Here is a 12,917-nt window from a genome sequence, read left to right on the forward strand (position 1 = left end):
AAAATAGTTTGAAGAAGCTTTAGGGAATTTGAAGAGAAATGATGGAGATACACAGCAGAGAAAGCAAGCTGAAGCTGGTGAAACTGAGCATAATCTTTGTGGCTTCAGACAGCAGGCAGCTGAGGAGATGGGGTTGAAAGGAAAAGAATATAGACCTTGCAAGAGGAAAACATGAATTCCTGTCCTCCTTCCACTACTAACTTGCTATAACATTGGGCAAATCACTCAATCCCTCTGAGCCTCTGTTTTCTTTTTAAAACAAAGACAATAATATGTCACAGGGATATTATAATGTGAAAATGAGGTAATGTGGCAAAAAAATTACGCTTATTTAAAGTTAATAAGTGGTTGTTATAAACAACATTCTTACAGTATTTATAAGCAGTAGAACCTAAAGGCTAGATGCTCAGGAAAGAGGGGATTCAATGAGGGGAGATATCATAGGCAGAATTCAAGAACTTCATACAGTGGCGTTCATTTGGGTATAGGAGGAAGAAACTGGGGTTGGAAAGGTAGATACAGCCTCAAGAAAATGAATTATAGTTCCAGAAAGTTCTGATGTTAATTTGGACATAGACCTGGAAATTATTGTAAAGACTTCTATTGTCTGTACATTCGTAACTAAAGTCATTATACATATAACTGGCCCTACAAAATCTCTTCACACAAGAACAACCTCATTTGTGCTGTGCCTGAGTCTACTGAGTGGAGACAACCCAAGATAGAAGCAGTGACTCAGGAAAGCGTTAAAAAAAAAAAAAAGGGTTATAGCTTTGGAAGAGAAATCTGTGATTGGCTGTGATGGAGGGAAGTTTCTCAACTGTCAACCAAAACAAATAGTTGCATTCTGCCTGGATGATTTCATGTTTTGCAATGGTTCCAAATTAGAAACAGTTGGCAAGCAATCAAATCAAATCACATTATGAGTTCAGTCTCATCTCTTCCCTCTGCTGCCCTGCAGGTAGGAATGAGGGATGAATGAGCCACCAAATACCGTGTCCCCCAAATTTCAGGGATGCATAAAAGGTCTTCTGAATTATTTTATTGAAGTCTTCTCCTTAACTTGACTTAGGGTGAAAGGAAGTCAGTCTCTGACTCCACCCCAGGATGGGGGCTATCCCCACCACACCAAAATTATTCTCCAGAAATGTGCTCCTATCTGCCTTGTCAATCTCATTAAATCATAGCCTTCTGAAAAATATAACCTCTTATATGAGCTAATAATGGCAGACCTGGATCAATCACTTTGCAAATCCTACATAAACAGTCTGATAACCTCACTCTAGAATGTAGATGTTGACACCTATTTTTTTACTCTTGATTTTATGGGCCTCTAGCAAAATAGACATTAAGAAAATTCTCAAATTAACATCCCATTTTGTTAGTATGTTGATAGAAACATCTAAAGGAATGTACCCAAAACTATATACAGTGATATTCATGAAGTGGAGGTAATCACAAGAGACTTTAACTTTCTACATGACACAGTTCTGCTAAATTCAAATTTGTATATGTATTTCTTACTTTTGTGATAAGGAAAAAAATCACTAATATGAATGTCCCCAAAATCCTAACTTAAGGTATTCACAAAGAATGTTGAGTTGATTATGAATCTCTCCTTGGGAAGAAAACAGACTCCAGCTTCAAGACATGAAGTTTCAAAAGATGACATCAGCTCCCTGCCCTCTCTCCCTCCAAAACTTGGCTTTGTCTTCCTCTGAGTTGGCTTCAATCCTGGGCAGACTATCTCCATGTGGAAGCAAATATGCCTCCCAAAAGCTTTAAGTTTACCTGGTTTCTTGGTCCTCACAACATCAGAAATAAAGAGAGTCTCTCCTTCATAGAGTTTACAGTGATCTCTCCCTCTCCAAAGATTCTCAGTGGCCCTGCTAGGATCTCTGGACCAATCACTGTGTCCAAAGGGTGGAGCACTATGACTGGTAAGCCTAGGTTAAGTGGCTTGGCCACTTAGTGGCTCACCAAGTGGCAGGTGATATAAGATCTGCTTGATTGTCAGCCCCATCTAAAATATATGTAAAAGGGAAGAGGATGTTTCCTAAAGTGGTATAGGGCCAGTCCAAAAAATACATATATACATACATACATACATACATACATACATACAAAAAACAAAAGAAGGAGAAGGAAAGAAAGCAGGAAGGAAGGAAGGACAGAGGAAGAGAGGGAGGGAGGGAGGAAAGGAATAAAGTAAAAATGACTTACTACCTCAGAGATGCTCCATCTATAGGAAATATTTATTAACTACCAACTGCAATGTTGATACCAAAGATCTTTAGAAAACTAGGATTTAACATTGAAAATTTTAGCTATAAGGGGCTTCAAAGATCCAAGATAAGATGGCATATAATAAATTCCATAGTGATAATGTTTCCTACGTCGGTGGATCCCAAACTTTATTGTGCATTAGAAGCACTTGAGGAGTGCCTGGTTGGCTCAATCGGTTGAGTGTCTGACTCTTGATTTCACCTGAGATCATGATCCCAGGATCGTAGGATCAAGTCCCACATCAGCTCTGTTCTGAGCTTGGAACCTGCTTAGGATTCTCTCTCTCTCCCTCTGCCCCTCTCCCCTGCTCACACTCTCTCTAAAATAAAAATAAAAATAAAAAAAGAACACTTGGGAAACATAACTAAAACATGGATTACTGGCCCAGTAAATCTGGGGTGGGACCCAAGAGTGTATGTTTTTAGGAAGTTCCCAAGTTATGCTGATGTTTTGAGGATCATACTTTGAAAACCACTGCCCCACATCAAAGGATTTCATGAAGACAAAGTAGATCATGTAAGTAAAGTGGCTACTTCTAATTTGAATCTCTGGTTCAGCAAGAGTGGTAACCTTATTTAATGAACGAGTTAATTCAACTTCTGCATCTCAATTAGTGGTGTTCTTGAGTTTAGGAAAACTATAAAATCAATGTATTCTTTAGAATTATCAAGGTTTGGTGTTCAAAGAAGTTTAACCAAGGGTCTACTCTGGAGAATAATGAGAGTCAATGTCAGATGCTAGTTCTCTGACTGAAGCTAATGCCTGAAGCAAATGACCCATCCTTGCCTTTCCCCACTGCTGCCTCGTCCTATGAAAAATAATGCAAAGCATGGTCAAGTCAAGGACACCATTAGAAAGAAGCCAGCAAAACAGAAAAGACACCAAGGGCTTTAAACTCAAGATGCTTTCATCTCCAAAACAGCATGTTCTTTCTCTTTGGTTCATCCAGTATTTCTGACGGAAGTGAAATTCTTCTCTGGCATCCAAAAAAGATTTATGACTGAAAAAGAACAGATTTTACCTGGCAGTGGGTGCGTGCAAGGTTTGTTCTCTTTCATAGCATGCCCAATTGCTCTTTATTTTGCAGATGCTAATATTAGATTCAGTTAATCATTGCACATTCCTTTTATTAGGTGAGGAGCTACATTCTTGAAACCACTTTCAAGAAAACAATCCTTCACTTCCAGACCACCCTGAGTGGTAGACTTGGGGTTTCGGCAGTGGTAGCACTGCTGGGTCATGTGGTAGATGTCTGGGCAGCCCAGAGACATCTGTTCTTCAGCCTCAACCCTTTGCAAGTGGTTCAGGAACTTCCTCTTTTCATGTTAACTTGGCCTAAGGTTGTTCCCTCTACAAACATCCAGAAGGTGTTAGTACCACCAGAATATCAGAGTTTATTGCCACTTTCCTCTATGGGCAAAATCAGCCTGTAATGAAGGCAAGCCTGCTGGAGTAGGATGTATTCAATCTACTCTATTTGAAGGCCCTAGTTCAAACAAGTTAGGTCCATCTGAGTTTTGTACTAAATCTAAAATAGTTAGACCATATTAGTTCTATTAGTTCTCAGTGAATGTCTTGATTCTAATAGCCATTTCTAAGTTGATAATTGGCAAATTAGTAGCCAATTTGCTGTAGAAACATTGTGGTTAGATTCTGAGCCAACCCCCAGATGCTTCCTTAACTCATTTTTCTCCCGAAGTACAGTACTATGTATATAGTGCCTTGAAATCTCATCACCACTTGCAGCTAGCTGCTTTTGAAATGAAAACATCCCAAATTCCAGCTCAGGACTGCAGAAGCTGTGCCAGCACTCTCCTTCACTCCCTTCTGGTCCAGCTGTGGGACTCTGCAGAAGCCCCAGCAGTGATATGGGAATCCCAGAAAAAGGAGAGGGGGTTCTGTGGGGGACATGAGGTGCTGGCAGCAACAGAATCTAAGCCTTCAGTGAACATCAGCAAGCAGCAGCAGGTGTGCACAGTTCACATGGGGGTCCCAGTCCTTGCCAAGTGGCAATGATGGTGGAAACGAGGAGTAAGGAAACAGGAGGAGGAAAAGGTGGCCCCTCACAGGAACAGTGATGCCTGCAGAGAGATAAGCTTCTGGCTTGGCCTCCAGTTCACAACAAAATAGTTCAAAGTCTTGAATTAAGAAGTGGTCCATTTGACGACCACGAACAAACACACACACAACACAACACATGTTGCCAATGATATCCTTAGGGCAATTGCTTCACCAAAAAATAAATAAATAAAATGATGTATAATTGGCACATCAATTTGAAACATAAATCTTTCCAATATGCTTGAAAATCACTTGTTCCCTTCAGTCTTTTAGCACCTACTTCTCTGCCCGCCCCCAGATTCCATTATCAGACCTCACCCCGTGACTATTTATTGAGAACCTACTCCATGCCAAGACTAACCTCATGTATCTACTGTTAGTTTGCACAACATACAAAGCTTCTGCTGTATATCAGAAATAAACTCACTTGCCCAGTTCTTTCCCATATACTGCGTCTGGGCCCCCTCCTTCTCTTCTCTTTTGCTCTTTCTCTTGTCTAAAGTCAATTCAATCTGACTGGCTTTCCTAGGAGGCCTTGTGGGTGCTGCTTATTCTAGAATCCCACTCCTGGTCATATCCCAACCCCAAATGGACAAGACTCCCCCCTTCTCCCAGAATAAGGAAGCAGACATCAGTCCTGGCTGCAGCGAGACTGCATGACTATGAAATAGGTGATGGGGCACCTGAGTGGCTCAGCTGGGCGTCCAACTTCAGCTCAGGTCATGATCTCACGGTTCATGGGTTCAAGCCCCACATCGGGCTCTGTGCTGACAGCTTGGAGCCTGGAGCCTGCTTCTGATTCTGTGTCTCCCTCTCTCTCTGCCCCTCCCCTGCTCACGCTGTCTCTCTCTGTCTCTCAAAAATTAAAAAAATGCATTAAAACAAAAAGAAACAGGATAAGTGAAGCCTGCCTCTATTTCTGTCTGCATTCTGTTTTCTAGGCTCTAGTAAGATTTGCTTCTTCTTCCTTCTTTCTTTCTTTTCCCTCATTCCATTTTCCTCATTATAAGCTTTCTGTTTTCTTTTCTTTCATCCTTCCTTTCAACCTTTATCTGTGAAACTCTTGCATTCTGCTAAGTAATATGGAGGATTAGGGGAGATGTCAAGTATACACATGCCCAGCTCGCTCAGAGGAGAAGTGCATATATTAGGCTGCAAGTGATGAAAACAGGAATTGAGAAGTTCATCCCAAAAGAACTCTTCTTGGGAGAGGCTCCTTACAGGCATTCATAGAAGGCTCCCACCTCTTAAATTTCATTTACATTTCATGGCTTTTACTGAATTTTCTTCAACTGTCTCTCCAAACATAGTTCTTTGGTCCATAAGCCATTTCTAGTGAAATTTGGATCATATTTGGCATAATTCCTGTAACTTTGCAAGAACGTGAGACAGACCATTCATTTCTAAGCAAAGCTCTCTATTTAAAAGATCACGTTTGCCATTTCTCAGGCAGCATTGTCAATAGCACCATCCTCCCTCATTCTGATAATCATGGTGATCCATATCTCCCTAAAATTGTGCTTACCAGGACCCAGCATGCCACTTTTAATTTCACCACTTCTTTATAGACATTTTTTATTAAACTACAAACAAGTCTGTTCAAATTGCTTGGGGACAAATGTGAGAGAAATACTAATAGCATTTGATATTCCCAGCCTTCCCCAAGCTATTATTCCTTTTAAGTAAAAAATTTTTCATGCTAAAATTAGATAATATATGAGGCTTGGAGGTGACTTCTCTCAGCACATTGTATTTTCCTCAGGGATAGTGTCATATGGGGTTTCAGGGAGGGAGCATCCAGGCTATGTTCTGAAACTTGTGAAGCATATAGCATTAAGGTAACCACTTACTCCTGTGTGTCTGAGAGTTCTGAGAAGTCAGAGGGATTGCTCACTGGCCCATTGCTTCCTGGAGTTTCACTTGTAAAATGATCACGATGTAATGAGAAGGCAGCCTGACCCATAAAGACCACCTAAGGCAAGGAACTTCACCTGTAGGAGAGGCATTAGCTCTGCCTCCCCTTCTGTAACTTGATGAACACACAAAGGCAGGCTCCTCTCTAAACCACCTGGGAGAAGCAGAATCTCTCTCCTGGGAGTCTGGCCAAGGAAAAGAACATTTTGTTAATCATTACTCATTATCAATCTAGCCAAAGAATTGTAGGTTTATTTTTCTTTTCATTTTTTTTTAATGTATCTGGGTGGCACAGACTCTAGGCAAACTTTATCACATAAACAGCTAGGTTACAATTCTGGGTGGTTTCCCTGGAGCAGAAGCTCTCACACATGTCCTGAATTTCCAGTGGGATCTATTTCACCTTAATAGACTTGGCACTTTCAGTCATCCTTTTGACTTGATAAAATGGAACCCTCCATGTATCTCTGCAGAGCTCAGGAGACTTTTCTGGGGGAAAAAATGTTTGTATAGACTATCATTTTCATATACTGTTACCATAAAATGGAATCATCTTTAAAAACACTTCTGTGCCTTCTTCTGCCCCATCACCTGGGGCTGTAGACTCAAGGATACAGCTGGCCTTTGGGAACAGAGGAACATTTCAATACCAGGAGTAGATCTAGTTTTTCTTCCTCAAGATTAGTTATTCAAACAGTGACCTTATTTAATTTAAACAAGCCACGTTGGCTCTTCTGCCTTCAACAAATAGAAAAGTCCAATAGGAAATCCACATTTACTCTTATGGAGAGCAGATACACATTATCAATGACTCAAATCCTCAAAGGCTCTTAGAAACACTAAGTTTTCATCTCTCCCATCGCTCCCCCAGGAGCATTATAATCTCAGGCAAAGAATCATTTGCTTAAGTAGGCAGGAAACAATTGTTAGGTATTTCACTTTGTATCTTTTCTTGAGGGGACTTGGAAAAACTGAGAGACTTCCACTCCTCTGATATGAGACTTAAAAAAGTAAATTAAAATATTTTGCTTAGAACCCACCACCAAACAAGATGGACTAGCCAAGATTATTTCTATCTAAGAGAAAGCCAAATCATTTAGGCAATATCAAATTGTACTTTTCTAGACAATAAGTTTAAGGCAGCATTTTCAAACATTTGTCTTTACTACAACCCACAGCAAAAAATACAATTTACATTATTTACACATACACACATATTTATATTTACCTGAAATACATTTTGTGAAGCATCACTTATTCTTACTACATGCTATGAACTCTGATATTTTTATCTCTTCTATTTCATCCTATTCAATTCTCTTTCATTCTTTTTAAAAGACTAGCTGCAACTCACAAAATTGGTTTCCCCATGCATGACCCCCAGTGTGAAAAAAAATCCTGGGGGTTGGTGGGGGAAGAAGTTAATTTTGTCATAACTCCTCTAAATCCTCCCACTTCTATTGAAGATGCTCAAATTTCTCACTGAGGATGGCATTGCTTTGGCTAAAAATGTTCTCTGGTATTAAAATGTAAATGAACCATGAATGGGTAAAAGAGATTAAACTTGGTCTATCATGTACACCTTTATGAGACTGAAAGTATTACATGACATCACATCACATCACAATGGAGAAAAGAGTTCAGCTTGGTTAAGGGAGTGGGGGGGTGACAGTGAAAATGAGAATGCTCTGAGGAAGGACTGAGTGAAGGGCTTCTTCTGAGGAGGTTAGGGTACCTTGGTCATCCTAGACATTTGCCCTCTTCCCTTATGAAGGTGGAGAGAACCTAGGTGCTTTTTTTAAATAACATTTTTAACATTTTTTTAAAACATTTATTGGTGTCACTTATGGTAGAAAAAAGTTTCTACACCAGATGTGCATGACCCAGTTGTTAAATAGAACATTTCCAAGGTGAACACATGCCCTAAACTGCTTTTTACCCACTTTCTAAGCTAGCCAATTCCTTCTTTCTCCCCACCCCAAAACCTCCTAAGCACACCTAGAGTTCCCTGGCTGTCCCCCTCCAGTCCAGCACATATAATGGGGCAGGAATAGGAAATGCAACGCAGAAATGGAAGGAACAGAACCACAGCACCATAGGGCCTGCAGCAGGGCTTCCATCAGTCCAGGGAACAACCCAGGAGCAAGAAGCACCATCTGGCCCTACCTCTTTCCCTTCTCTACACTCTTTCTTCCTCTGGGAATGTCCTTCCCATTACCCTCCACCTTCGTCACCTTTTCCAATAGGAGTGTTTCCAACTCTGCCAGCCCTGCTCTGAGCTCCAGGAGCACTTTCAATACCACTCCTTTGTCCTTTCAAAGCAACCTGCACATCATCCATCAGAGCAACAATGCATGCAGAGCATCGTCCCTGTTAATCAAGTGTTGGATTGTCAGTTCCTTGAGGAACCTATGGTCATCTCTAGTACCCTGCACAGTGACCATGCCCCCTCGCTCGTTCATATCTTTCATTCATTTAACAAATACTAATATAGTGCTAGTACACTGGGCCAGGTGTATGTAGTGCAGTGATGAGCTGCTCTTATTGAATGTGTTGTCTATTTGTCCCTGTTGTCTATTTGTTACTGAATAAATACTTGCTGAATGAATGAAGAGATGGAAGAGTGAATAAATGAACCCTATAATGCCATTTATTGTTACCTCACCACTTCATCATACACACCCATCCAACCCCAGGACAGCTTTCATTATGAGGAAGTCCTTATACTGAATCAGTCTGTTGTCCCGAAGTCTCTATGCATCAGTTTATAAAGAATAAGAGCAGCTGACAACAACTGCATGTTCCTAGGCTTTTTCTTCCAACCTAAACATCCTCAGTGCTTTCATGGGGTCCTCGAGATAGCTGCATCAGCAATAACATGGAATGGTTTGAGTTGCTTCACCAGGCTACTTGCTTCCCCAGAAGTCCCTTCCATGTGGTCTGTAATCTCCTATAAGCAGGACCACCATGATAAAACCTCAGCCTCAGGTGTGTTAACTGCTGCACCCTAAACTTCACATCTACAGATGCAGCCTCCTACCATAAAGCTTTGAGAAACACATTCTCTCACTGACTTAGTATTAATGTAGGCACACACTTATACTTGAACTCTTTAGGGCTATTTATCCAGAAGCCCTCTTTACTTCATGAAATTTTGGAATGGCCCTCTTCTTTCCCCCTCCCCATAAGCACATTTGAATTGCTATTTTGAAAACCGCCCTTTTTTGCATGATTGTGTTTCCCTGGCTACAGGAAAGCCCTTTACCAGGTGCCCTATCAGAATTCTTCCACAGAATTTTCTGAGCCTCTTTTAAGTTCAGTAGCAAAAGTCAGAAGAGGTTAAGACTCACAAGCATTTAAGGAGCATAACACTGCCTAGTGTGGAAAGATCATCAGTAGTGAGAGAGAAGAAAACCCAAAGGAGAGAATGCCACCCAAAGAGAAGCCAAGACTAGAATAGAGAGCCCCCAGGGCTTTTGTGTCCCTTGCCCCATTTATCCCTGAAACCCAACAGCTCCATTCCTTCCCTCAGTCTGGTTGTTCTTGGATTCTGAGAGCCAATAAATTCCCTTTTTGCCCTTTTGCCTAATTTCAGTTGGGTTTCTGTAAGTTGCAACCAAAATATTCCTGACTAATACAACCTCTAATTTTTTCTTCCTGAGTGTTGCCATGCTGTTCCTAAACCAAATATTCGCATCCTGTACTTACATGTTTTTGAACTCAAAGGCAGGATCTTACATTTACTGCTGTGGAACATCATCTTGTTTTATTTGATTCATAATTCTAGTGTAGCTGGTCACAAATTTGTATTCACTACTGTCAGTTGTGCTAAGAAAAAGTGGCTTCTGTAAACTTTTGGTAACAGAACTAGTCACCCTCATAAGACCCTGCTGAGTGGCAAGAAAAAAAAAATTTTCCAGTAACAGCGTCTCAGAAAAAGACTTTTAGGCCAGAAGAAACTGACTTGATTCTTTTCAGTAAATTTTTAGTCCTTTGGAACACTCCAGCCTCTCTTCTCCAAGATGTTGACTACTTGAAGGAAAGAATCATGAGATTTCATGATGATGCAAATGGACCTCATATCCAAGTGACTTCCTCTAGTCCTGCTGGTCTGTACAGTGGAATAACTCAACTGGTCTCATCCCAGAGGTGTCCATGACCTCACCTGAGCCTTGGGTCATTCACAGCTGGATCAGTGGCTCTGGTCATTTGACTCTGGTTACAAACTTGCTGTATGCTGTTATCAAATAAAAACAAATCCAGACTTACTAAGGGGAGACTTTATTCAAAAGGATTGTTGCAAAAGAGGGAAAAACAGTAGGATTAGGGACTATTGTTATAGGGAGAATGTCTTGAGCATGAAGTCTGCACGCTTCTCAAGAGTTCAGCAAAAAGAATTGTTCTTTTATAGAGAGGAGTAAACAAGAGTAAAAATAACTGGATGTGGGGAGGTGGGATGAAAGGGTGGTATGATGGAATAGTTACCAGAGAATATTTTACTCTGAGGCCAGCCTATTCTTAGGAGGGGTTGTATGCTGGCTGAGGCTGAGGGTAGGCCAAAGTTCAGAGACCTGAAGTTAGGAGAGAATCCTAACTAGCTAAAGTTCAATTAAAAAGTTTTTTTTTTTCAGATTGGTCAATAGACAAAAGAAGTTCACCTAATGATTTATGAGGCAAAATGGGAATTTAGCAGGTGTGTGTCTGGCCTTGTTGTAGATAAACCAGGCAGTGTGGGAGAATCTTATCTAGGTCATATGGGTGAGGGTGGGTGGTTCTTTGCAATGAGCTCTTTCCTGGAACACAAAAAGATGGGGGATTTCTTCCTGTCTTTTGTCTTCCAGGATCACAGAGCTCAGGTAAGGTCCTACATTGTCACTGTGAACCTTGGTTTTCAGTCCAATCCAAGCCCTCTGGGCATCTCATGTGCCCTCTCTGCGGCATGTGAAAATTTCTGGGCTCTGAGAATGACACAGATGGATTACAGGAAGCTGAAGTGGTGCCTTGAGTCCTTTGATCAAGCTGGCTCTCTGTCAGTAATACACCATATTAGAAGCTATGGATGCCCATCCCATTGTGAGACTAATTCCAGAAGTTTGCAGGTTACCACAGGCTATGCCTAGGGAAACTGACCAATCATCTCAATATGACTGGGTTTCCATATACATATCTGAATACTTCTGCACCTTTAAATTTGGAGGTCTTGAATAAGGACCCAAAGGGCCCTAACATCAGAGCTCCATATCCTATTCTGCTTTCTTTCTCCTTCTCACAGCCCTCTGAGATTGCAAGGGATGAGTTTTCCTTCCTTCCTTAATGACTTCTGTGACATCATACCTAAGTCCCCTCTGCCCTTTACCTATATTAAAACTCCATGATCAAAACTGTTACTAAGAGCTAAAGAAGTTTAGAAAATCTATTCTCCACCACCAAAGCCTGTCTTTCAAAATATTGTCAGTCTGTGAACTCCAAACTTCCATTTTGGAGTTTAAAGTTTAGCATTGTCTTTTTCCTTGCATTTCTGCTGCAAAAGTCCTAATATTCCACAAAGCAAATGGGTGTCTCTGGCTGAATAGGAGGTCACATACAAGGAAATTCAAATATGAAGATCATTTTCTTTAAGTCAAAAAAATATCCCCATAACATTAGCATGGAAATAAAAATAGAACCTAATTGTGTCATCCAGATTATTTGTTAGCCTGATCTCATTCGCCTATAAATGTGAAAAACTCATCTTTTGTATCTTCATGGAGTCATTGGTAAAAAGGATAAAATTATTGAATAAGGTAGAGGATAGATCTTGGAGATATACCTTTAGAAATATATTTGCAAATTTGCGGTGATCCACAGTGAAAATATTGCTTGCCTGGAATTCATTCTGATGTTAGCCCAAGTCAATAATTTTGGGGGGCTGTAGTGTGCAAACCCTAAAGTGACCCCCAGAGATCCTCATCTTCTGGTGGTCATGCCTTTCTATAATATCATCCCCTTGAGTCTGGGCAGTACTTGTGAGTTGCTTCTAACCAATAGAATATGGCAATGGTGATTCAATGTCTCTCCTTGATTATGTTAAGTTGTATAAGACTCAATCTTGTTAGAGACTTGCTGGCTTTATAGAAGTAAATGAGCATGTTAGAAGGCCCACATGTCAAGAGAGTGAGGGTGGCCTCTGAGAGCTGAGGGCATATAGTATGGTATAATAAAGAGATAGATGTATATTGTTTTAAAACACTATGTTTGTGGCAATTTGTTACATAGGGTAGAAAACTAATACAGAGTCATATAGTGAGGGAACAAACTGTTCAGATATGTGCCTTAGTTCTGATCCCTGATTCAGATTATATTGCCTCTTTAGGCAGCTGCCTGAATCAGTACTCAGAAGAACTAGGATCTAAGACAAATCCCATTAAATTATGGCAAGCAATTTCCTTCCCTTCTCTGTGACTCATTTTTCTCATCTGTAAAATAAGGACATTATAGTGGGTGAACTCTAAAGGACCTTTCATCTCAAAAATGTTATGTCTTATCATCCAAAAAAGAGAAAGATACCCTTGAAATGCGTTTGGAGTTAGGTGAAACAGAAAAGAATGAAGTTTAGAAATAGTAAAACAGAAATGAGCAAGTATTGAAGAATAAAAGAAATTCAGCTCTGTTTTTAA

This window comes from Panthera tigris, chromosome A1 (genome assembly GCF_018350195.1).
Source record: "Panthera tigris isolate Pti1 chromosome A1, P.tigris_Pti1_mat1.1, whole genome shotgun sequence".
In the NCBI taxonomy this organism is placed as follows: Eukaryota; Metazoa; Chordata; class Mammalia; order Carnivora; family Felidae; genus Panthera; species Panthera tigris.